The sequence below is a fragment of the Myodes glareolus genome, chromosome 26 (genome assembly GCF_982192425.1).
Source record: "Myodes glareolus chromosome 26, mMyoGla1.1, whole genome shotgun sequence".
Classification (NCBI taxonomy): domain Eukaryota; kingdom Metazoa; phylum Chordata; class Mammalia; order Rodentia; family Cricetidae; genus Myodes; species Myodes glareolus.
The window spans coordinates 28443254-28469879 of NC_142051.1; the positions used below are offsets into that span (position 1 = coordinate 28443254).

The window sequence follows — 26626 nt, forward strand, 5'->3', positions numbered from 1 at the left end:
ATGTGATAGTTAAGCTTAGTTAATTGACACTGGACATGCATAAGATATTGGGAAAAACACTTTTACTGGGGATGTTTGTGTGGTTGTTTTCAGAGATAATTGACATGTGGAACAATACTTGAGGAGGGTGGTCCTTTACGGCTTGTGATCAGCACTGTCTAGTTGTCTAAGTCAGCTAAAAGGAAAGGTTAATAAAAAAAAAGCATCCTGCTAGTATGGCTCCTTTATCCTCTCTGTTTCTTGACCATCACAAGACAAACAGTTTTTGCAAAATGAGACCAAATTCTATGAAGCCATAAACAAACAAAATCTTCCTTTCTTGTTGGTTCTGCTGTGATTTGTATCATGTAAATACAAATGATTAGCTCACATAATATAAAATAGATCCTGTTAAATGGTTACTATGTAAATGTGTATTTTCTATTACCACTAGGGAAATATCTTTTCTGAGAATATTATTAGCAATAAAGTATTTACTATGAACCCCAAGAGAGAATTATTATGTGAGAGTATCTCTAGTTAATACCTGTTAAATGTTATGAGATATCCTATCTCTGCTTCATTTAATAAATGAAGTTTTATTTTAGTTATTACATACCCAGAGCAACATGACAGTTTTATTAATACTTGAAATTCAAGACAGGATGGTTCTGGTTGCAGAAAACAGCCATGAAAGTAGAGATCACAAACACAGTAGAATTCTGAGACTAATTTTATAAGAAATATTGGAGTTCTCATAGAAACATAAATACATATTTAATATAGTTAATTTTTCCCTATGGCATAAAACTTTTGACAATTTTTAAATTGCTTTTCACGTGTCTTCTCTAAAGATCTCAGTGGAATAAAGACTATTTTTACCTTTATGCCATTAACTCAATAAGGTTTTGCAATGTTTCCTCCCTAAAATGTACTCCCTGACACTGTTGTCAGGTTCCTTAAGATTAATTCTGAATCTTTGCCCAGCAGAAACTCGCTGCAAATGTTACAGAACCCTGAAAAGGAGACATACTCTAGACACGGGAGACCACATGTCACACTCTATTGGGAAGTATTATTGTGGAGGAATCACTCATCGATTCCGTGCATCCCCCAAATGCCAGCCTTTCTTTATCTTGGACTACACAGTGCTATTGGAATGGGGTTATCCTAAGGTTATCTTGGTAACAGGGACATAGAAAAGACAGGAGTCTCCTTGCAGTGATGTGCATAGTCACTGTGCCAGCATCAGTGTACTTGCTGAGACATTGTTAAAGTTGAATGCCAAGTTCAGACCTTTCCATGTGAATATTTATAAATAGTTTCAAAACAGATATAAATGTCTCTACCTCAATGTTTAAAGGATAGTTTGCCTGTAGTTTTGAGGAAAAGCAAAGATCAGTATGAAAACTTACATGGACTAAACTAAAATGAAGGAACACTAAATAAATATATTCTCTTCATACTGACAAAGTTACTAAAACAGTAAATAACTAGGAAGCAATATAATCTTGTTAGATGCCTTTGGGGACACTTGTACATTTTTATAAGAACTTATATAGATATAAAATGTTAATATACCATTCTAAAACGGTTGTCTGTTATGAATAGAAAAGACACTTCTTAGTGATGAAACTGAACTCATTTTCTGCTATTCACTGCAAAATGTGTTAATTATGAAATAAGGTCTTTTAATAGAATTAAAGAAGATCAAATTTACTCAATGAAGCTACACAGTTTTACTTTTTAAGAGGCAGGAACAGAATTGTTAGGCAAAGGAGATATAGAATATTAAAGGAAAATTCCACTTTCAGTAGAACTCCTATTCAGTAGAGTGAGTCTGAAGCTTTTCTTCCCCTGCCTTTGTATCCACAGTGCTTTACAGAGGATGGAACCCAGAAACCTCAAAGAGAAGACCTATTCACAGAGTTATATTATTCTTACAACAGATAAATTTTTAGGTATATTTTATTTAATGACACGTATTGCTACACTCTCCTAGGAATTTCTCTAAATGCTATTCTCTTAGATGTTTGGCAAATTTCCATTCACATTAAGAATTGTTTTAAATAAAATGTTGGAAAAGCACAAACCAGAGTTTAGGGAAATGTGGCAGACAGTGTTATAATAATTTCAAGATAGTGATAACACCATTATCTGCTTCATATTTTTTATATACAGTGAAGACTTCAACTGAATTACATTTGTGTTATAGTGCAAAAGGCAGTGAAAGAGCTCAACTTCAAGAATCTTAAGTTTACAAGTAAACATATGCTAATTTTTAAAACAAAGTGGCAAAAGACAAAAATTTGTGCTTACAATAAGAGAAAAGTTTTGAATAAAAGCAAGCTGTATTTAAGTCTGATAAACACATGACTGAATTTTCTAGATTGTTGAAGTGCATACTTCGCCCAAGTTTATACAAATTGTTCATTTCATTTTTTTAAATTGTGTTTTGTTAAAAGCAAAGAAAATGCACAGCTAAATTATGTGGTAATGTACTTATTTTTGATTCTTTCCTGACTCATACTTTTCGAACCTGTACAAAAAAATTGATACACTTAAGACTCAAAGCTGCTTCTGATTTTAAAATTTTGGGGTAGTATGCCTTTGCCAGAAAATCAACGACATGTTTTTTTTTATTATTTAAAATAGTTTGCACTTATTTTGAAAATTTAGAAACTTACAATTGTGAAATTATTACAGAATGTAAAGCTTTCATAATTATCAATATATGCCTTTATGCAAAAATAATGTCATATTTCACTGTAGAAATATATTCACTTTTTGTTTCTTCTGTTCAAAATCCTGACTAAACAATATCTACTAAACCTACTGAAATTATGTTCTTGCTATTATGTATTCAATATTATATACTATCCTATCTGATAACTCCTAGCTTACAATTTTATTGTAAGTGCAGCAAAGCAAAAAGTCTTAATTGGTGTATTTAAAATTTACATGACACATTTCATCTTGGCTATTAAATAAGTAATTAATCCATAACATCTCCGCATTACTGCACAAGTGTTTCATCTAAGTTAATTATATAAATGGAGAAAGTAAACATTATGCTACAGAAATATCAACATTGCAGATGATCTAGTTGCTCACAGTGGTTTCATTAGGCTTCCAATTAATCTTGGAGAAGATTCTTGCCGCTGGGTGGAATAGTAAAATCAGCAATACATCGTAGGAATTATTGAAGACACCATGATTCTCTTACTGTGCCTGTATGTGTTTTATTTTTATTTATTTATTTATTAAAAATTTCAACCTCCTCCCTACCTCCCTTGTCCCTCCCCCTTCTTCCCTCCCTCTCCAGTCCTAAGAGCAGTCAGGGTTTCCTGCCCCGTGGGAAGTCCAAGGTCCTCCCCCCTCCATCTAGGTCTATGAAGGTGAGTATCCAAACAAACCAGGCTCCCATAAAGCCAGTCCTTGCAGTGGAATCAAAACCCAGTGCCATAGTCCTTGGCTTCTCAGTCAGCCTTCATTGACAGCCACATTCAGAGAGTCTGATTTGATCACATGTTCCATCAGTCCCAGTTCAGCCGGGACCATCAACATTTAAAAAATGCTAAAGCTCTCACGTGTCAGACAAAGTTTTCTAATTCCTTGAAAACAATAGAGAATATGTTCTATGCTCTATGGAACAAGAAACTCAAGTAAGAAGAGGACAACATTACCTTATTTTTAATGTAATTTTGTCAACACAGAAAATTCAAAAGAAATAAAATCACTTTAGAAAAGTTACTGGGTAGGCATATCATTGATATTAAACCCATGCTGACCAAATGGTTGCTAAGGTTTCTTTATGGAAACAACTGTGTCCCACATCATCAGTGCATGGATAAATTAGAAGCCAGTTCTCAGTCTGGGAGGCACTCAAATATACTACACAAAACTTTTTTATTCTTGGTTTCCTGTACAACACACACTGGTTACCACATATCAATCTCTCTTATTTTTATTTATTTCCTTTAGCAAGGTTCTATGCTTCTATGGCAGTAAGTATCTCTATATCTTTGTTGAGGGAACTTTACTGTTATTATCCATTTCTGTATTCTTTCTCTACCTATGCTCTGTTTTCCTAGCCCAGTGTAACCATTCCTGTTCCATTATTTACTTTATCCTTTTATATAAGTGAGTTCTACTTTTCAAAATCTCAAATGACGTATTCTTTTTCCTTTTGTGAACTTAGAAAGTAACTTTGACCGTGAAGCTCATAACAAGCTTGTTTTAAAAGTGTACTGACACGAACTATTACTTGAACTTGTTATCATAAAATATCAAAATTGTTTACATTGTTATTAAATACACTCCTGCTATAATGGTAATTAATCTATACCAACAAAAAGAAATACAGGCTTCAATCAGTTCACTGCTTTTGTAGACTGTATAGATTTTTTTTACTCCTTTTTTCTTTAGAAAACCCCATAATCTTTGTCTTCATCTCTGTAATTTAACTAATAAAAAGAATAAAATACCAACAAATTCTGATCAAAGTTCAAATGAAAGTCTTCCTTCTGTTTCCTATTACATGATTCCTGCACCTAAGGCTCAGGGATCATTGCAGAAGAAGAAAGAAATATTGTGCAGAGCCAGAGGAATGATCAAGATGGTGTTAGTTTGTGTCTCCTGGAAATACCATAGAGGATATCCCCACAAAACTGTATCAATATGGCTGTTTAAATAAGCCTTAAACAATGATGTACTGATGGAGAAGCTAACATGAAAAGAGGAAGCTCATCCATCCTTAGCTTAGACAAAGAACAAAGGGAACTAGAGAATAATGAGAGAGGGAGAAATGACCTTCCCCAGATAATTAGTTATCATTCATGTAAACCATTTCATTTTTAATAACACTTCTAGTCTCCTTACTTGTAAATGGAGATGCTTCTACTTGCTTTGTCTTCTAAACTATTGACAGAACTTAGGAGTTTACTGAGAGTTCATGGCAAGCAGGAGATCAATTTGCTGCTGTCCCCCCTGGAAACAAAGGAAGCCAATATTATTACCTAGCATAGAAATTCTTTATTATCTGCTGGTCAGTGGTGGTGGGACCCACCTTTAATCCAAGCACTTGAGAGGCAGAGGCAGGTGGATCTCTGTGAGTTCGAGGTCAGCCTGGTCTACAAGAGCTCCTTCCAGGACAGGCTCTAAAAATACTACAGCAAAACAAGATCAGAGGGAACCTTCATCCGACGATGGATGGTGATACAGATGGAGACCCACATTGGACCACGTGACAGAGTTCCCCAAGGTCCAAATGAGGAGCAGAAGGAGGAAGAACATGAAAAAGGAAATCAGGACGGCGAGGGGTTCGATCACCCACTGATACAAGGGGACTGATCTAATGAGAGTTCACCAAGGCCAGTTGACTGGGACTGAGCTAGCACGTGATCCAAACAGATTATCTGAATGAGGTCGGATTCTCTGAATGTGGCTGGCCCAGAGTCTTTCTGAAAAGCCATTGACAATGACACTGGGACTTGTTTCCTCTGCATATACTGGATTTCTGGGATCCAGTCTGTTTGGATGCTCACCTTCCTGGACCTGGAGGGAGGGGGGAGGAGCTTGAACTACCCACAGGGCGGGAAACCCTGACTGCTCTTGGGGATGGAGAGGGAGGAGGGGAGGGAGTGGGGGAGTGGGATGGGGTTGGGAGGAGGGGCGGAAATGGAGACTTTTGTATTTTAATAAACTTTGAGAAAAAAAATAAAATAAAATACTGTTTGACCCCCCCCCAAAAAAAAACAACCCTGTCTCGAAAAGCCAAAAAAAGAAAGAAAGAAAGAAAGGAAGGAAGGAAGGAAGGAAGGAAGGAAGGAAGGAAGGAAGGAAGGAAGAAAAAAAGAAATTCTTTATTATCTAAGATATTTATAAGGACAAACAAATTGTTTTATGAAAAGACATGCATTTTGTTGTAATTTGTACTTCAGATCCAACGATCACTTCCTTGTCTTTTATTTTTAAATCACAGTTTCTTGTGCCTAATAGTGGTACAGCCCAATTTTTTCCACTTCTTTTCTTTTCTCACACTCACTAATGAAAGCGGTAGTAGTTCTGGACCTCATGCTACTCTGTCACACAGTTATAGCTCGTCCTTTATAAAAGAAAATTAGGAAACTGCCGAGTGTTATGGATATTAATGGTTGTTAGGAAAGTATAATAGAAGGCTCTCTGTCTGGAGCAGTGCTAAGCTTTTATGTCATTATTCATGAATGACTAATGCATTCAAAGAAGAATGCTGATGCCCAAGGTTGGGAAGACAGACAGTACAGTGACGGTGGCTGAGAGCCATTTGTCACAGGCAGAGATCTAATAACAGGCTACTCTACAGTGGAGTATTTCAGTGGAACTTTGGAAAGGAAACTTCCTTGCCCATGAAGGTGTCCTTTGCTTCACATGTTTAAAGACTGTTAGATAACAATATAATGCTTTGATCTATGTTTTTTACTATAAAACTGATCAGATTCTGGCTCCATCAAAATGCTTGTATTCTCCTTGATCTAATGACATTTAAATATCTTGCAGAGGTTGACATATATCAATCTTAAGTTGTAACTTTTATATAGACACAGAGATGTACATGAATGTGGAACCTTTGTCACATGTCCCCTTCTATAGCCCTTCCCATTGCTATATGAAGAGAGTGTCTCTTACTTAGCTTGAAGGTAGAAATTTTAGCTACACTGGCGGGTCATGAAATTCCTGTTAACTGACTGACTCCCCACATCAGGGGTTACAGGGATAGGAAGCCATATGTGGAGTTTTGTAGCAGGGCTGAAGGTTTAAACTCAGAAGAATCTCATGCTTATATAGGAAATAATTTGAGTCATTAAGCTGTTTCACAAAATACCTGACTGACAATATTATATGCTTTCATAATTTTGCTGTCTGGTATTTTGAAAAGAAACTAGACAACTGATTTCCCCTTTAAAAGTTGAATTAGTGCATATGCATCGGCCTTTTTTATTATTCTACTAAATCAGCAACTTGTTTATATTTTTGTAAATATTGAGATCTATTTATTACAATGTATTCTTTTTTCTTTTGACACATTTCTTATTTACTTTATGGACAATTACTTCTTAAATAAAAGAGAAAGAAACCTTAGTCCTTTTCTTAATTCCAAAAGCATTTACTATGCCTCCCTGTTATTTTTATATCTTACTATCTTCACAGGTTTTGATAAAGTATCATCATCTGTCATTATATTGTCTTCACTGAGATAATTGCCAATATGATTTGTCAGGCTCCTTTTTAAAAATCTTCATTGATTTCTTCCAGCATAAAGGACAAAGTTCAAGTTCTTATAAATTATCATTTGTCGTATAACCAGTCCCATCTTTAATCAAGTATATTTATTCTAATTCATAATTGTCAGTTTTCAACCTACCTTAAACTCTTATGAATACTTGACAAAACTGAGCATACTGGAAAACTCACTTCAGATACTTTGATGCCATCTTTACCAGGTCCTTTTTAAGATTCTTTGGCTAGATATCCTCTGAAAATAGTAAACATTTCATTTCTGTACTATCCAATTACTTCCTGTGATTCTGGATTCTTGGAACTGTAGCGGAATTTTCAGGCCTATCTGCAGACAACAATCACCCCCTTTTCAGAGAAAAGAAAAGGATCTCAACTTCAATAAGTAGGAAAAATCGATCTTGTCCTGCTAAGAGAGCTATCAAAATCCATCCAATCTCATTTATGAGAGACAGCTGTAAGGATCAATTTTAACTTCAGACTATGCATAAGAAACCAGGAGTGTTACTGGGTGTTTTTTTAAAGCTATGTTCTTATTTTTCCCTCTTACCTACTTCTTCAACCATTTCTTGGGTAACATGCTTCAAACAAATAAAACATGAATTGTTATGACATTTTCTGTTTTTCAAGGTTTGACCCAAGATATGACTCTCTTCCATCTCCCGCATAATTCCTGGATTTTCTTCATCATTATCCCTGTCAACTTTTCCTTCTTCTTCCCATATAAAAGTGTGTGACTTCTTAAGTACTCAGCCTTGAATCATTTTCTTAATCACTCTATATGTCATCCATATAAATTTTCAGCTATGTCTATCTAATGTCTTAAGTTTTTCACTAGGCTAGAATTCACTTTGAGATTTACAGAAAATATCTACTTACCCACAATTAGCACTCGAATGTCTTGAAAAGATAACACTGCTCAAAAAGAAATAATGATCTAACTCAATTCCAATTTTGCAACTATGTATTACCTAATAAATATAAACCGACTAATCTTTTGTTATAACAGGATATCTGAACCTGGCCTACTTATTAAAAACAAATATTTATGCCTTACAGTTCTGGTAGCTGAAAATTACAATACCTATGAGGCTACATCTGGTATGTGCTCTCCTGATGACATTAGATGGCCTGGGACACCTCGTGACAAAAGACGAAGAATAAACACAACAATCTTGAGTATCTCTTTGTTTTCTCATAATATCATGTATTCTATCATGACTTTCTACAACACTAATTACACACCAAGTGCCTAAGCTCCAAGCTTTAACACATAAATACTGGGACTAGCTTCCCAATCTACAATTTTTGGAATATACCACAGCAATGCTCAGTCTGGAGTAAAATTGGCAAGGGAATTATGAGTCATAACCTTTGTTATAAACAAAACGTGCATGATGATACCAAAGGGATGTTCAAACGTAGGCAAAGGATTATAATAAGTACTCTCATTTGGCTGACTTCAGTCATTGAATTTTTAAAATTCTTGACTAAGACTCATAGAACAACATAGAAAGGTGCAGAGAATAACGGACAGAATTAATGTCATTTGTCTATGGATTTCAGAGGAAAAATCCAAGACGAAGTTCTCAAGACTGCTTAAAAATTCCACAGTCTTTTAGGGTCACTTTCAACTTTTTGTTCCTTGGTTTTCATGCCTTCCTTTTTGCATAACTAACTGGTTAGATTTATGAGATTGTATTAATAATATTTAAAATGGAAGTCTAGAATTTAATAATTTTATGTTCAAAGTTTATTTGCAATTAAATAGTGTCAATCATAAACACTACTAAATTATATAAAATAAAAATCATAAATACCAAAATATTTATTTATGTACATCTAGTATAAAAATGTACTGTGCTCTTCACCTTTATCCTATTCAATTCTGTCTTGAGCCAGATAATGACAATTTTCTTTTGCTTATACTTTTACCACTTATTTTCTAGAAATACATAAAAGTCATCATTTTTTTCTGCATTTCTAAATTGTTTTGTTCACTTGTTTTGCACTTAAAATATCAATAAAAGATAATAAGTATTCATAATGTTCTATGATTTTCTTCTGTTGACACAACAATTATGTCCTGGGTCTTTATTTATGTCAATTAACGTTATGATGCTTAAAATTCTGAGGTTATGAATTCTTTCATAATGCAAACATAATATAATTTTATTATCTTTTCAAATTCTGGAAAAAGTTGCGACATATATTCTTATGATGACAAATATTTGGTAGCTTATGATTCTTTACAAATTAAGACATTCAATATATATGTATATATAACTATCTTCTGAAGTGTAAGTCTAAGATTTCATCAAATATCATGAGTAGAAACATTAGATGCTTAACATACAAAACTTTGGTTTAACAAGAGGAATAAATAATATTTCTAATGTTTACACTTGCTTTATATTCATAAACAGTCTTTAGGTAATGAGAATTACCAGGCTTTCATTTATATCAAGGAACTTTAGTTTGGGTCTGCTACATTTCTTATCTGTTTTTGCGATGTAACCATTTATAAACACAAATTCAATTAAGTAACTTATTCATTTATTCAATTATATAATGGTTTTTTAATGATTGCCATATGAATTCTGGAAATCTAACATTGTCTCTGAATTTTTTATCATCTAACTTCTCCATCCCGAGCTTCTATTCAGCAGTGATGACGCTGCACTTCAATTCCTTAACTTTCTCCCAGGATTTTGTACACGCTTTCTTCTTTTTACTAATTTTAAATGCTACTACCACAATGATATTTCTGCTGTTGATATTGCTGGGGGGCGGCTGCCTTAAAAATCAATCAGGGCTTTCATTGACTGCTCCAATTGTTTATACTGTATTTCCCCAATTTTCACAAACTTTGCATTTACCTCAGAAGAAATGTTATATTTCTGGAAAACACCCCCTCATAACCTTCATAATTGATGAAGTCAGTTATATATGTGCTTTGTGCAAACTCATTTACAGCATACAGAAAGTACATGACAGAGTCGGTGCATACTATGTTCACGGAATTGGAAAGTCCATTTTTACTCATGTACAAACACACATACTTCTGATCATATGTTATCCCAAATATACATGTCCTTGTATCCCTATCCTCCAAACATACAGCCAGAAAGCAAATGTTTCTCTGCTTTGGTATTGATGCTGTGCCTTCTTCAGCCACTGTGATAAGCATCATATAAGAATGCCTGTGATAAGTTTAAGCACACCTTTTTGTAAGTCACATATAGTTAGTGAGTATTTGTACAATCTGATTATAACATACAACAAATAAAGTTTTCAAAGAAATGACTTTCTTTTTTTTATTAATTTATAAAAATTTCCACTTCTGCCCCTCCTCCCAATACCCTCCCACTACCCCCACTCCCTCTCCTCCTCCCTCTCCATCCCTAAGAGCAGTCAGGGTTTCTTGCCCTGTGGGACGTTCAAGTTCCTCCACCCTCCATCCATGTCTAGGAAGGTGAGCTTCCAAACAGACTAGGAAGGCCCTGTGTAATGACTTTCTTAAATAGACACAAACATTACTGAGATATATTTTTTATCAAGCAATATTAAGAAAAAGAAAATGAAGTTCAAATAGTAATGTATACTGATAGGATTTTTCTTCAAACTAAATTGAGTGATAATTAAATGTTGAGTATGGAAATATTTAAGAGATGATTTCTCAATTTCAAATTCTGATCATAACTTTATGACACATATATTCCTCCATGTTTCTGTGTAAAATACAGCGAGGACTGTATATAGCTGTTAACAGTTATAATTGACAGTTTTACTCAACATTTTAAGGACCAGCTATAAGCCGAAAATTTTTCCATTAGATGTGGTTAAAGGGTTTAGTGATTGCCTCTCTGGATGCCCCTTAATTCTCTGAGTTGTACTATAAAATGCATTTCACCAATTACCACCTACACCTATCATTTAAATTCAACTTTTCAGTCATAAAGAAAAAAAGCTATTTAAGTTTGAGAGGTGTTAAGTGAATCATGACTAAAAGCATGCAATTTAAATCAAACAGATATTACAATTCAAGTTCCAAAAAGGTGTGTGTTTCTAAGACTGTACCTGCTAGTAGAACTTCTAAAACTGAAAGTCTCTCTAATGTCTGAGGTCAATTGACTGGGCCTTCAAAAAATTTAAATTTCTTTTAAATTTCTCCAATAAAAGTCTGTTGATAGAATCCTTGATCCACTGTGGTGGTTCCATATCAGGTTCTTGATATGGGATGTTCTTCTGCTGGATAATGAATGAAGTTTCTTTGGCTAGTGGCTTAGCAGAGAAAAGTCAGGTGAGGAAATCCCAACAGAGATAGAATAGGCAGAGTCAGGGAGAAGCCATGTAGCTGCCAAAGGAGTCAGCTTACCTGCAGGTCACAACTTAACGTTGATAAACAGGATAAAAGAAATAGGTTAATGTAAGATGTGAGAGTTAGCTAATAAGAAGCCTGAGCTAATAGGCCAAGTAGTATTTTAATTAATACAGTTTCTGGGTGATTACTCGGGTCTTGGCAACCAGTAAAATAACAAGCAGTCTCCATTTACAGGGTCTGAATGATGTTCATATGTAGATCATAAATTGTTTCCAATTCTGTGACCTTTCTGATGGTTGCAATCTATTCCTTTAATGATATGTTTCTGATGAATTTTAAGCTAGAAGGATTCTCTGTTTTTGTTTTGTTTTTGTCTGTTTTTTTTTTTTTTTTGTGTGTGTGTGTTTGCTTATTTGTTTGTCTGAGGTTTTGGAAATAGAGTTTTTCTGTGTAGCCCTGACTGTCCTGCAAGTTGTTTCATCAAACATGCTGTACTTGAACTCAGAGATCTATCTGCATTTACCTCCCAAGTTCTGGATTTAAAGGCATGTGCTACCACCACCCAGAAGAATGATGCTATTGTTTCAACAGGTAGCTGGAATTTAAGATCAGCTAGTGACAGCTATATTTAATGTTTGCAATTCAGGTGATGGTGTCACCATGAAACCTTAAAGCCATGGTATAAATGCTGAAGAGAGATAGTGAGACCAAAACAGTAAATGAAGAAAATCCAGCCAATGTAGTCAAGATTCATAGGTGAGAGATGGGGTCTTCTCCCTGGGTAGTGAAGAGCTGGCTGTTTCTCCATTTTCCCTTTAATAGGACTTGCCAACATGTATACAAGTTCTTTCCATGATTGCAAGACATCAGAGTGCATATTTCATATTCAATGAAGCACAGAACAAAGGTCCTTGGGAGAACATGAGAAAAATATCCTTTCTAAAAGCCAAGAAGGAGTCTCACAGGAAACAAAGTTTATAGGCTATTCTATTCTCCAGGAAAAAAAATTAAAAAAAATATATATTATATGCAAACATCTTAAACTAATATAGATAGTTATGCATTATATGTATATATAATATATAATTTTTCTATATCTATCCATATTAGTTCAAGATGTTTAAGGGATATCACTGACTGGATACTTTAATGAACAGAATACATATTATATAATGTGTATATATATATAGTGTATATAATATACATTTGTATTTTATATATTATATAATGTAAATTTATATACATATATAAATTCTGTTCATTAAAGTATCCAGTCAGTGATATACCCTTAAACATCTTAATCTAATATTGATTATTATCACCCTATTTCTGAAGAGAGGCACTTTTTGCATAAAAATATAAATACCTATGTTTATGCATAGCAAGTAGGATAATAGTATAATTCACAAGCGGTGTACCTTAAGAAGTATCTCCACTACTATCACTCACTCACTCACTCATAAAAAGCACCATAAATCAGGGTTATCAATAAGGGTAAATATTTCCTAAGTAAAACAAATTTATAATTGGACATAGCTATCCAAAGCAGGAGGGAAACTCACAAAGAATAGTCCAAGAAATTCTAATACAGGTACAGATAAGTTGCTATGGGAGAAATGTCAATAAATAGATGGAAAAAGGGAGAAAATCTACGCTTAGTATTTTTTGGGTAGGGGGGTTGCAAAGAGAAGGAAATTCCTCTCTCAGGAAAACTATTATCATTTACACATTTGAAGTTTTTCTCTATAATGAGACTCTCCTTGTCCCCACCTTGGGACAAGGTCATACTATGTGATGCACAAGGTTTGTCTGCACTCTAGGCACCGCCATACAGTTTGTGAACCAGGGAAGGGGCTGGAGATTGAAGCACACAAAGCCTCACAGACAGAGAGACACATGGATCATCGTTGATGCCAGAATGGCCCAAGAATGCCCCCTTTATTGTGTCCAGGGGCAGCTTATATAGAGATAGCTATGCCCCAGCCAAATGCATCAGAAACCATTCCCCTGCCATCAGGAACTCCTGAGGGTCTCCTGCTCAGAGCAGCTGTAGGCACTCAGATCAGCAGAAAACAAGTTGTTCACAAGAAATTCATGATCTGGGCATTCTCTGTTCCCAACAATAGTAAATGGCTTAAACTACCTTGAACTCACTGCATATCCAAGGCTAGGTTTGTGTCTGTGATTTTCTTGTCTCAGCCTCCTAAGTATCTGAGGCTATAAAACTATGTCATTAGGGTTCTCTGGAGTTTTTAGTTTAGTTCAGTTTATCAGCATTCATTTGCTAAGAAAAATCAAGAATACAAATATGAAATATTCATTTTTGTATATAGAACATTTTAAAACCATGGTAGGAACAAATAGAGATGAGAAATAAAGAAGATAAAAATTATTGTTTGCAGAACTTTAAACACTATTTATGCCTTGTTAACAGGTAGATAATATTCTGGATCAAGATAAATAGCGACAGGTGTTGGTGGAAGGAAGGTGAAGCCAATTGTGATCATGATTGATGTGTTTCACTTTCAGGATGCTCTTTTTAACTAAGGAGGCATGCTAACCACTTCATTGCAAACCCTACCTCTATCTCACACATAATTTATGTCAATAAATTCCAGTGGAATAAATGAAGATCTTAATAGAACTCTATTCTGGGGTTGCAGATCAGCATGCTGGCCTATATCGTCCTGAAGACACCGCTAAGGCAAGAGTAAATAAGTGTGAGCAAAGACGGTTTGACATAGCTCAGCCCAAAGCACGCCTTCTAACCCACATTTTCTTTTTGTCTTTGACACACAATATTAAAGTGTTGTCTATCTAAAAATGAGTATTTCATATTTTTTTTTATTTTTCTTAGGAATTGAATGCTGATAAACAAATGAACGCTTTTCCGGTTCACCAAGCCAGCTATTACGTTTACTGGGAAGGCTCTGTACAGTGAGGCAGATACTTTCCTTAATCAAAACCACGCTGCTGCCTGTACCCTCAAGTATAGCTCTTATTTCTATTTACTACCAAAAGAAGAGTAATGGTGCTATTATTAAAATAGAGACAAAACGTTCCTTGGGTCAGGGAAAAATTGGAGTATCTGACTGAGGGGATTATGAATTACATTCCATCACAAAGTTGCCATCCTTGTGATGCACTGTATAGCACTAAGAGCTATTGTTCCAATGAATTACACCCGAATGCCTTCGCTCTGAGGAATCATTTCACTGGAGACTTGGTATCCTATATCAACACTGTAACCTGTAACGTATTTCCAGTGACATATCTTTGCTGTATGGTCTCAGCTAAAGGGGCAAATGAGCATTATAGTGGGGTTTTACTAGAGGTCACGGGCTTTGTTTCACATATTCAAAGTTATTGAAGTTGTCTCTGCAACAAGAACATTAAAAATATTCATAGGTTAAACTGTCAAACGAGTCCTTGGAGATGTTAAGTTATTTTCTCCTTTAAGGAGCCTTTTATGAGAAGAAATATTTAATCAATAAAACAATCAGAACTTTATCTGCCCGTTTTCCATTTTGCATTGCCGCAGCTGCAATGAACTGACGAATTTACAGGAAAACAAAGCAACAGAAGGAAAACAGGAAAGATTCAGCTCAGCTGCAGGAATGCAAAGGATGAGCAATTCCGTAGACCGAGAGAGGTTTAAATGCCAAATCTTGTTCAATTTTCTCTCTCAGGCCGTAGGAATTTTAAATCGTCCCTAAATATTTTAAACAAGAGTAAGAAATACGTCTGTGGTACTCAGATGTCTACCCATCTCCAGTTTGTGCATTAAATTCTGGCCAGGCTAGCTATTAGGGGGTAATTAGAAGTGACAAGGGAGATACAGCATTCAGCACAGACTTGCTATTTTTTTTTCTAGCTTAAGAACCTGCTTACTTTATGCAAATTGTTCAGAGGCCATTATCATGCAGCCCTAACAATCAGTATTTAATTTGTTGATAGCCTTGACAGTTGTGGCCAGAGTATAATTGGCATGAACTCTCCCACAAAAATAAAATAAATTGGGTTGTGCATGAAGCTAAACAACATAATTACCGACAATTAGACATTAATTACGTGCTAGCGGATCCTCAAATCCTTCTCCTGAGTTTGGCCAAGCCTAGACCTAATTACATTCGAATTCTGTGAAAACATCCATGGTCCTGATATAATCAGGTGTTCAGAAGGTGTTTTCTCTAGAAATTGTGTTTCATTATGGATTACTGTGTCGGGAAATTAATTGTGTTCATATTCGGAGATGATTGAAAATAACAGAAAAGAGATGTGATTCATGTTAATTTGCTGGACATTTATTCCTCTCTCTCTCTCTCTCTCTCTCTCTCTCAATGTAAAATAATTACTTTAGGAGTATAGAAAACAAAATTCATTAAGGAAGGGCCCAGCCCACTGTGGGCAATGCTCACACCTGGGTAGTTGGCTGGTCCTGGGTTGTATAAAGAAGCAAGCTGAACAAGACTGGTGCAAGCTCATAAGCAGTGTTCCTCTATTGTCTCTGCTTCAGTTCTTGCTTTCAGGGTCCTCCCCAAGATCTTCCCTTGAATTTCCTTCATGATGGACTCTGAATGTAAGCTGAAATAAATCTTCCCCTTCCTCTCCAACAAATACAAAGAGAGAGAGAGAGAGAGAGAGAGAGAGAGAGAGAGAGAGAGAGGTGTCTTTAAAAGAGAGAAACAGAATAATATTCCTACCACAAATAGAGCTTCCCTAACTACTTCCAACTATAACAAAGAAACTCTGAGTGTCAGAAATGGGACTCAGGAAGGCTAGGAACACACTGTCTGCTATACTCTTAGTTACAGGTTATTTATACAAGGTGCGACATGAGGATGTGTTCACACAAAAATGTTAGCACGTGAACTGGAGAAGTGCCTCAGCAGTTCCTAGCACTTGCTGGTTATGCAGAGGACCCAGGTTCCATTTTCAGGACCAACACCCCAGCTCACAACCATCCAGAGGTCCAGGTATGATCTATGTGGGCACCAGGCATGTGCATGGTCCGCATACATGCACACAGGCAAAATACTCATATAAAAGTAAATACATTTTTCAGAGGCTATAGCAGATTAAATGATGGATGAAGATGTTTTGTACTATCCCTTCATAGCCTGAGCAGCATATGAGGGATATTCATTCTGAAGAAAAGCACAAGAGATATCACGAATTTGTAACAACGATGGAGCAGTACCTGAAAAACCCTTGCTTCTTTCATTTTCTCTATCAAGGGTCTGAGAATGCCTGCAAGAGTATTTACCAAGGAGTCACAGCACAATCTTTTTTATTTTAGTAGGTTTATAGCCTACCTGCTGCCAACAGGACTTTCTTTGCTGAAAACCACTAGAAAATACTCTTAATGCTTGCTTGGAATAATTCACTGGCCTATCCTATCACATTTGGTTTTGTTTTATTTTATTTTAACATTAATAGTTTTTTTCAATTAGCTACATGGTATATATTTTATCCTTGGAAGAAAATGGGTATCAAAATCAGTCTCTCTCTCTTTTCTTTGCTATCATTCCCTCCTCTCCCCTCCCCTCCCCTTTTGTCATCTTCCCTCTCCTCCTCGCTTCTTCCCTCTTCTCTCCTCTTCCTCTCCATATCTTCATTCTCTTGCTCTCCAACTCATTCCTCTTTTCTATCTACACATTTTCAGTTCCGGGCCTGCCCCCCCCCCATCATGCGTCATTTGACATTAGTCCTTACCTTGTGTTTTCCCATTTACTTTTCTGTTATGTTCATTAGAAGCAGCTTTTGTTGTTTGATTGATTAGGAATTTGAGTAGAAAAACAGTCTGACTTTTGTTTCGTTTTCTCTTCTCTATTCAAGTCTCTTGAAAGTTATATGATCTGATGCCCTTTCTATTCCTTGTCCTAGACAGAAGGGACTATTTCTTAGCATTTTTTTTTCTCCATGTTCATTTTGTTCTTGTTTTGTTTTGAAAGTTTTCTTTGTTGAAGCAAGTGTAAGTACCGTTAAGACATAGGAATAAGAATCAAATATGAATCCTTCAGTTCTTTCTGGGTTAAGAATCAGCCTGTTCAGTGACTGACAACACTCAATTTATAATACCTGGCTCCTGGATACTCTCTGTCATATATGCAATGCTGATAAGTCAGATAATAGGAAGCTTCCAACTACTCCTAAAAGGTTAGAAAATCTCTCTCTCTCTCTCTTTCTCTCTCTCTCTCTTTCGAAGTTGGTTTGCCACCTCCTCAGAGGGACTGCTCTGTTTGAGAGAATGCCCTAAAGGCAGCCCTTAATGTAGCTCCTCTCTCTTTTAACTACTTTCTATATTTGTCTCTCCCCATCTTTATCATTCTCACTCTTAGGAAAGCTTATCTCCTTGTGTGAAAGAGAAGACACTCCTTTTCATTAAAGGACCCTCTTGTTTATATCTGTATTATTCCTGGCTAATGTTTTCGCTCTCACATCAAGATCCATTTGTGGCCTTGAGGCTCTTTCCCCCTAATATCCATCATATCTGGACAGAATCTTTGTGTCACTTTCCTTTATGGAACAAGTGTAACTGTTCTGTTCTCATTTATAATGCTGTTCTATAAACTATACAACACCACTGTAGGCAATGATTAAAATCCAAGGAAACCACACTTTCCAGACACAACAGGACTGACACAAACATGAACTCACAGAAACTGTGGTGGTGCATACAAAGCTTGCATGCGTTCAAACCAGATGAAATGTCAACAATTGAGAAGAGAATGTGGACAGAAGTCCTTCCCCAAACCAAGAAGTTATTTGCAATGGATGCCAACTGGGAAGACAGAGAAGGTTTTCTTCAATGAAGTGCCACTGGTTATAGCAAATACACCCCAGGGTGGAGCCAATGCTTAGGAATATTGACCAACAACAAATAGAATCCATGGTATTATTTGTTTTGGGATATTTTGGGGGGTGGGTGGGTTGGATTGTTTAGCATTTTTTGTCCTATTGTTTGTTTTTTATTTTTTATTTTTGTTTTGTTTTCTTTTGGGTTTTTGATTTCTGCAGGGAGGGAGGGAGGGAGGGAGGAAGGAAGGAAGAGAGAAACAAAGAGAAATTGGATAGTTGGATAGTTGAGTGGGTAGGATCTAGGAAGAAAGAATTGGGGTAAGCCCACTGCCATCCTGTGGCAGGGACTGTGGCAGTGGCTCATGGGTACAACTTATTTCTACTGTTGCCATGTCGAGTTATGTAGCCTTATGTGTTCACTTAAAGGACCTGGCCATTCCACACAGCTCAGCTCTCTTTGTCTTGTTTCTTGTCTCTGTATTTTAGTTTCTCTGTCTGTCTGTCCCTCTCTCATGTCCGCATTCCGAGATGGCCTTCACTTTCTTCCCTCTCCCAACAAACCCCTTTTATTAGATCTGTTACTTGGTGTGCAGTTCACTTTGGCCAGCCCGCCAAAGCTATCTTTTCAGCCACTTTATCATAACATTTGGGGTACAGGAAAACATATATTTTATCTTTTTTTGTAAACAAAAATAGCTAACGACTTTCACCAACATATGTTATAATTGAGATTGAGTCAAAAATTTATCACAACAACCTTATGTGGTTATTCCTTATATATTTTAGTTATTTTTTCAAATAATATAATATGTACTTTTATATCTACTTGCTCAGACTTTTCCTGATTTGATGCTGGCAATATCTTTGAAATTGCACTATTATATAAATTGAACCTCTTTCCCAGAGCAGAGTACTCATCAGATAGACTAAACTAATGGTCTCTCTCAAAATCATTGGTAACATTTTCTCTTGTATTTGTACTGCCTAAAGCTATAAAATATTGAAAATTTATGAGATAAGTGTATATAATATTTCAGATATAGTTTTTACCTGTAGAAAAGTAATTCAGACTCAAGTATGACTTACAAAGGTGGGTCCAACTATTAAAGATTTTGAGGCAGGATAGGCTGAGGAGAAAGTGAACAATAGTAGAAATGTATATACATACATAAAATATTACAAGTCTTCCTAGTTGCTATCATTTCTATCACTCAAAGTTGCCAGCAGTCTGGCACAATGCCTAGCCACCACAAACACTGATACTTTCAGGTTGCACAACTTCGTATGTACCATCACTGGGAGTATAATACACAAGCTGATTTTACACCAGGTGATATTTTAGCTAAAGATTGGATTCTGACTTGACTCCTGACATTAAGTTTAAACCTAAGCATTTGGAGAAAGGTCTCTGATCCTACAGGCAGAAGTCTTAGTGCTGGCTTTTAGTGTGCACCATGGAAGGAATGATAAAATGGTAGACAGAAATGTCAAACTCTGGCCAAGGCCATCTGACAGGCTGAGGCAACTAACCGTCCTGCCTGTTCTGTTCCCTTGACCCCCAGAGATAGAGGGCTGCCAGCCAGTGTTTTAAATGTGAAGAAAGTGGTCATCGGTCCCAGTTATGTCCTAATCCTCATATTGATCCCCTGAGACCATGTTCAATATGTTTTGGGGGGCGTTCTTCTCACTTACTCATTCTTGTTCATGCCGACTTGCCTGAACCTCTTATGGGAACAGATATTTTTAGTTAAAGTGGAAGCTTCTGTTTCATTTGCTCCTCCCATTTGCCTGACCCCAGGCATACCAGCAGCTCCTCTCCTTCTCCTTTTAGCCTCCCAGCCTACCAGCTCTAATGTGTCATTTCCTTTGCCAGTCTCTCAAGTGGCCCCCCAAGCCTGGGACACTCAAAACTCGCTGTTGCTAAAAACCATTTCCGCATTGTCCTCCAATTACAGGATCCTACTATACATAACCTAAGCTCAGTACCTACTCTCACTCCAGAGCCTTAGGGGACTTAAGCCGATTGTCTCTGATCTTCTAAGAAAAAAAGCTACTTCAAAACATACTTCACCCCACCTCTTCTCTTAACACCCCTATATTGGCAGTTAAAAAGTCTAATGGAACCTATCGCCTGGTTCAAGACCTCTGACTCATTAATTCTTCAGTAGTCCTTCTTTATCCTGCAGTGCCTAATTCTTACACACTTTTTTCAACTATCCCTTCAGGATTCTGGATCTCAAGGATGCCTTTTTCTCTATTGCTCTCAGATCTCAATCTCAAGGTATCTTTGCCTCCCCCTGGACTGACCCTGGCATTCACCGCTCCACACAGCTCACCTGGACTTCTGTCCCAGGGATTTCAGGACAGCCCACATCTATTTGGCCAGGCTTTAGCCACTGATGTACTCTCACTGTCTCTCCCCAAATCGAAACTCCTACAGTATGTAGATAATATTTTACTTTGCAGTTCATCCTTAGAGATCAGCCAAACGGATACCTATGCTCTTTTAAATTTCTCCCAAAAAAGGCTATAGAGTCTCACCTTCCAAGGCCCTCAGACAGAAAAATACTAATCCAGTCTCTTGTAGTCCCTTCTACTAAAGAGAAGATCTTATCATTTTTAGGAAAAGCTGGCTTCTTACATTCCTTGATGCCCTCTTTTTCTCTCCTTGCCCTCCTCTTATAGAAGGCAGCTCTTCGTTCTTTACACAAGTTCCCTCCCCTATCGCATTACTAAGCCCTTTCAGAGGCTCCAATAATCCCTTATCCAGTCTTCAGCTCTGCATCTCCCAGTCCTAACTTGTCCTTTCTCCCTCTATGTAACAGAAAAGGAGGGATATACAATTGGGGTCCTAGGGCATCAGCTGGGACCTTCCTTTGCACATGTTCTTGTCAAAGAAGCTAGACCTTACCACTGAGGGCTGGGCACTCTGTATACATGCTTTAGTGGCTGTTGAGCTCCTTATTCATGAGTCAAAGAAACTAACCTTTGGGTCATCCGCTATCTTCCCCCATCACAACCCGTCTCATCTCTTTACCTATAAAGGCTTACAAACCTTACCTCCTTCTTGAGTTTTTTCCCTCCAAGAGGCACTAGTGGGAGATGCCACACTTACTTTCCAATCTTGCAGACCCTTAAATATCTCAAACTTTTCCCCTCAATAATAATGACTATTCTCCATCTCATTCCTACTTAGGAACCTTAGAGAAACTACTGCCCCACCCATCACACATGCAGGAGGGCATATTGCCTTAGGCCACTTATACTTGGTACATAGATGACCATTCCTTTTTTATATGAGGGATCCCTAGAGCTGGGTATGCCAGAGTGTAAGACACTAGGGTGGCGGAGGCACAGGCAGTCCCTGTCCATACCACTAACCAGCAGTCTGAATTAATACTCCTCACCTGTGCCTTCCAATTGGAACATGGGCGATCCCTAAATGTTTTTAGTGACTCCAAATATGCTTTTCATATCCTCTTGTCCCACAATGCTATCTGGAAAGAACACTAACTTCTTACGAGAAAAGGTGCATCCATAACTAACTCAGGCCACATTATGGACATGTTAAAGATCTCTTGTCTCCACAAAGCTATGGGAATTATTCACTGCCAGCCAGCCAGTTCCTCGAAGCCTGGAAAACACTGAAGTAACCAGCTACACTAGGACATGGCCAAACACCAAAACATTCCAATTCCCACAAATCAGAAGGAAGCAGTCTCAAGAGACCCGATGTTCCATTCCCATCCATCTACTACACTTAACCCCCCCACACCCATTTTTATAATAAACGAAAGGGTGAAATGTTATCATTACCATCGCCCAAAGTTGCCACCTTTCTGGCAAAATGCTTAGCCACCTCAAGTGGTTCTATTATAGCCACTTATATAGCCACCCAGAGTTCTCAAGCCCTACGTGATCTATGTGCAACGTGCTCTCGTGATCTATGTGTGACACAGCTGTGTAAGCCTTTGTGTGCATGTGCTAGATAGCTTTCAAAAGCTGGATATGCCTGCTCCACGTTCTCGTTCCCACACAAGCTCTCCCCAGGCCTGAGCGTGTTTCTTTCTTTCTCTTAATAAACTCTCAAAGTGGATTTCATGGTGCGTCCTGTGATCTGTTTTCACTCCTGGTAATTTCACTCTTGCTATGGTTTTCATTTATAAATAGCTTGTATAAAACAATAAAAAACAATCATTTCTATGGACTATTGATGTGGGATTCCCCTCTGTATGCTGTGAATATCATTGGTTAATAAAGGAACTGCTTTGGGCCTATAGCAGAGCTATAGGGGAACAGAGCTAGGTGGGGAAAACTAAACTGAATGCTGGGACAAAGAAGGATGGAGTCAGGGAGAAGCCATGTAGCCCTGCCTGAGACAGACACAAGAACTTTAGCCGGTAAGCCACAGCCTCGTAGTGATACACAGATTAATAGAAATGAGTTGAATGAATATGTAAAAGTTAGCCAATAAGAAGTTAGAGCTAATGGGCCAAGCAGTATTTTAAATAATATAGTTTTTGTGTGATTATTTCGGGGGACTGAGCAGTCGTGAACTAACATGGAGCCTCCTCCATGCAACAGAATATCATTTAGTTTAAAGAAAGGCAGCAATAGTAAGTTGCTTCTTGTCTTTGATGGTGAGGAAAATGCAGAAGTTAGAATATCTCCAGAGAAGCAGAACAAATATAGGTGATGTTAATTGAGAAATTTCATGTAAAAGGGCTTAAACACTTATATAACTACTTTAAGGCTATACTAGTATAAATATTAATAATTCTGATAAAGATCATACATGTTTTAATATATCACTAGGAGATGTTGCTTTTGAGTGGTATACAGGAAGGTGGAGAAAGGTAAAATTCTCTCCTGAGATAGTTGGAATCTCTTTATTTTACTTCAGAATCTAATTTACAGTTGTTTTTATTTCTGGGATACAGTGGGATAAAGCATGTGAAGGAGAATAATTTATGAAATCCAAATTGAAGAGTATAAACAACGGTTGTAAAAATCTTTTAAACTATTTCTTCCTGAATTACTAACTTGAAAAGAAGTAAAGTGAATGAATAATTAAATAACTATTGTAAAAGATTTTTGCAATCATTCCATTTAGTGTCACTTAAAATCACCCTCATAATAATTTCTTAGAACAAATTGCATATGCAAATCTGTGTCTCTGTAACTGTTTAAAGTCAGCAGGCCTGGCTACTTGTATTCGCACAGAGAAGGGCATGGAGCTAATTGACCCTGCAAGAGACCAAGCAAACCCACTGTGTTTTAATTCAGGGTGCAATTATATGCCTGTGCAAGTTTTCACATGCCAATTATTGCCTTCCAGAAAAAAATATGCATATCCCAGCTCTCTCTGCACATGAAGAGGAAGAAGATAGACCAGAACACACTCTGAACAGTGCAATTAGACCCATGAAGGCAATTAACTTTGCTATTTAGTACAAAGTTAAGAGCACTAAAGATGAGGTAATAAATATTCACAAACACTTCGCCATTATACTGAATTGAGAACTGACACACATTTTTAATACATAATACAGGCAGTCTTATTATTAAACTTAATGGCATCTGAGAAATGATGAAACACAGCCGTGAGCTTGTAATGAGATAAGCTTGTAGCCTGATAGCTTGCATGCAAATCATCTCATCTGAATAAAATTAATGTTTGACTTTTATATCTCTCCTCAAGCACTGCTGAGCCCTCTTTCTCATTTTATGAGCAATTATAGAAGAGAAAAATAAAAGTTTGGCTCTGATATGAAATATCAGTGGGAGAGTCTCCAGTATGGTATTTTAAAGTCTGATTTAAAATTTCTTATAGGTTAAAGAAATAAATAGTAGTTTCTGGATGCCAAATTAAATAAAAAACTAGTCTTCATTTTAGCATAAATTATTAATATTAAGCATGATTTCATACTCTGAAATAGTGGTATGCTAGTACTTATGTTAAAATATTTGACATTCATGTATTTAATTGAATCTTCACCAAAATTGATTTGATTACCGAAGTCTTCATTTTTAAATGATAAGAAAGATAAACATACTATACATACATCCTCTCTAGATTAACATCAGAAGGAAATTGCTTGTTATTCCAACTTAATTGACTAAAGTATTAATTCAATCTTTTAAATTCTGAAATTAGTTATTTCTTAAATGTTTTAATGAATGTTAATTGAAACATAATTAAATCACATTCCTCCTTTCCTTCTTCTCTCCACACCCACCCAATTTCCTCTCCAAGACAAATCATGTCATACATTCTCAAATTGATAGCCTCTTCTTCCCTTATTGCATATATGTGCACACATGTAAATGTATATATATACATATATATATATGAACATGCATATACATGTATGTAAAACTGTATTCGTCATTATAAGTTTACAGAAACAGTATCAGTGTGGGTCAATTCTCATCATTTCAAATAGTATCTCCTACATTTAGGATTCTATACTTCGTCAAGGAAAAGAAAAGTGTCTGGGAACAGAAAGATGGTTCAGCGAGTAGAAGAGGATGCTGTTATTCCTGAGACCCTGATTCTCATTGCTGGGTCCCATATGGTGGAAGGAGAGAAACAACCCCAATAAGTCTCCCTTTAAGTTCCACATGCATTTTCTGATATGGGTGTTTCTCATTCCAAGACACAAACACACACTCTCACAAATAGATGAAATACATAAACATCATTCTAATTATCATTTAAATGTCTCATTTGGGGGTCACAAAATATCACCCAGGAAGGAATACTAGAAGGAAACTAAAGTAGAACCCCCCTCCACCTTGAGATGATATCTTAGAAAATAATTCTTGAACAAAGTCTTTGAAGTACACTTTATCCACCTCTCTACATTTTGGAGTCATTCAAAATATCACGATGAAATATTACCTCTAAAGTTAGAATTACTGAAGATGATCACATTTTAAAATAGATTAATAGCTTAAGCCTTCAAAATTAAAGATGATATTTAGAAAAAAATCGATAATATATTAAATCAAAAACTCAAACTCCTTCCCTGAACTTCCCTAAATGTCTGTTTAAAAATATACCTATAGATGTCTCCTGAATGAAATAATTGATATTAATATGAGGTAAGACAAATAAAGGACATATAGCAAAGTCAAGAAAATGTTACAGGATTGATATTTATTGCTAGTCAAGGAACATGTTCCACCTAGCACACCTAGGTATTTATCATTACTTGTGCTCAGCCTCATACATACTGTTTCTCAGGTTAGGGTTTTCTTTGAATTCAAAGCCTATACAGTTTGGAAGGGATTAGCCAGGGCTTAGAACCTGAGCTGCATTAAGTGCTCCTACTTCAAAGAAACAAAACCTGGGGCTCACAAATTATGTTTCCTGTGCATTATTGTGTAGGAAATTGTGTTGGATTTCTTTGAGTTAAGACCTGAGATTTTAAATTTCTGATAAGATTTTACAGAAATTCCTGGTTCCAAGATGGAGCTTGGTGTCTTTCTGTGATGGAAGAGTAGAGGATGCACACTCATATTCTGAAATCCTTTCATAAGAATCCTAATGTTATCATTCATAAGAACTTCACCCTCATGCTTGGAAAATCCTTTATCTGACCTTCCTCTTAATACTGCCATACAGGTGATTATATATTCACCATCAGGATATTGGGAGCAGACTGGAAAAAACTACTGTCTCTATTGTTTTTAGTTCCTTATGTGGGTTTTTGTTCCAGATAGAGAATCTCTCACAATATACTCTGTTCAGAGAGAAATTAACCTTTAAAGCACTTAACATGTAATTTACAACATTTCATACTTCTTTGCTTCTGGAATGATCATTTAAAACCAGGTATTGTGCAAACAATGGGAATTAGGAACATGTATAATCCTAGCTCCAGAATCTCAATGTTTACTTATACTTTTTTGCATTAAATGAACACAAAGATAAAGTACTAGCCTTTTCTTAATTGACAGAAAATCAGCATGTACAAACAGCTACCACATAAGTGCTTCCCCATTTTCTTTCCTTGAGTTTTGTGTGTTAATGCTTTGCAGAGACCAATATGGTTCAGTTCACTTTGGAACCTGCTGAAAAATACTGTGCTCTGATCCTGCAAGTTTGCGATGTTAAATTTTACACTTCACGAATCCCAATCTGCACCACTGATTATAAAAGTCATGCTCTTTGTCCCTGCATGCCTCTTAATGTGATGGAGTGTGACAAAGAGTGACAGCCTCCCTCCCATTAAAAACAAA

At 36.4% G+C, this 26626-nt stretch overlaps 1 protein-coding gene across 7 annotated transcripts in view; it reads right to left on the reverse strand.

Annotated features, from left to right (window-relative positions):
- The window catches only part of Mgat4c (MGAT4 family member C), a 575343-nt gene that overhangs the window by 97821 nt on the left and 450896 nt on the right, over positions 1 to 26626 (reverse strand). For 4 of the 7 annotated variants that reach the window (XM_085683479.2, XM_085683474.2, XM_085683480.2 and 1 more), the window contains one exon: positions 4861 to 4968. The exons of the other annotated variants lie outside the window; for them this stretch is intronic. The gene's annotated coding sequence lies outside the window, so the exon portion shown is untranslated. The remainder of the gene's footprint in view (positions 1 to 4860; positions 4969 to 26626) is intronic. 7 annotated transcript variants of the gene reach the window in all.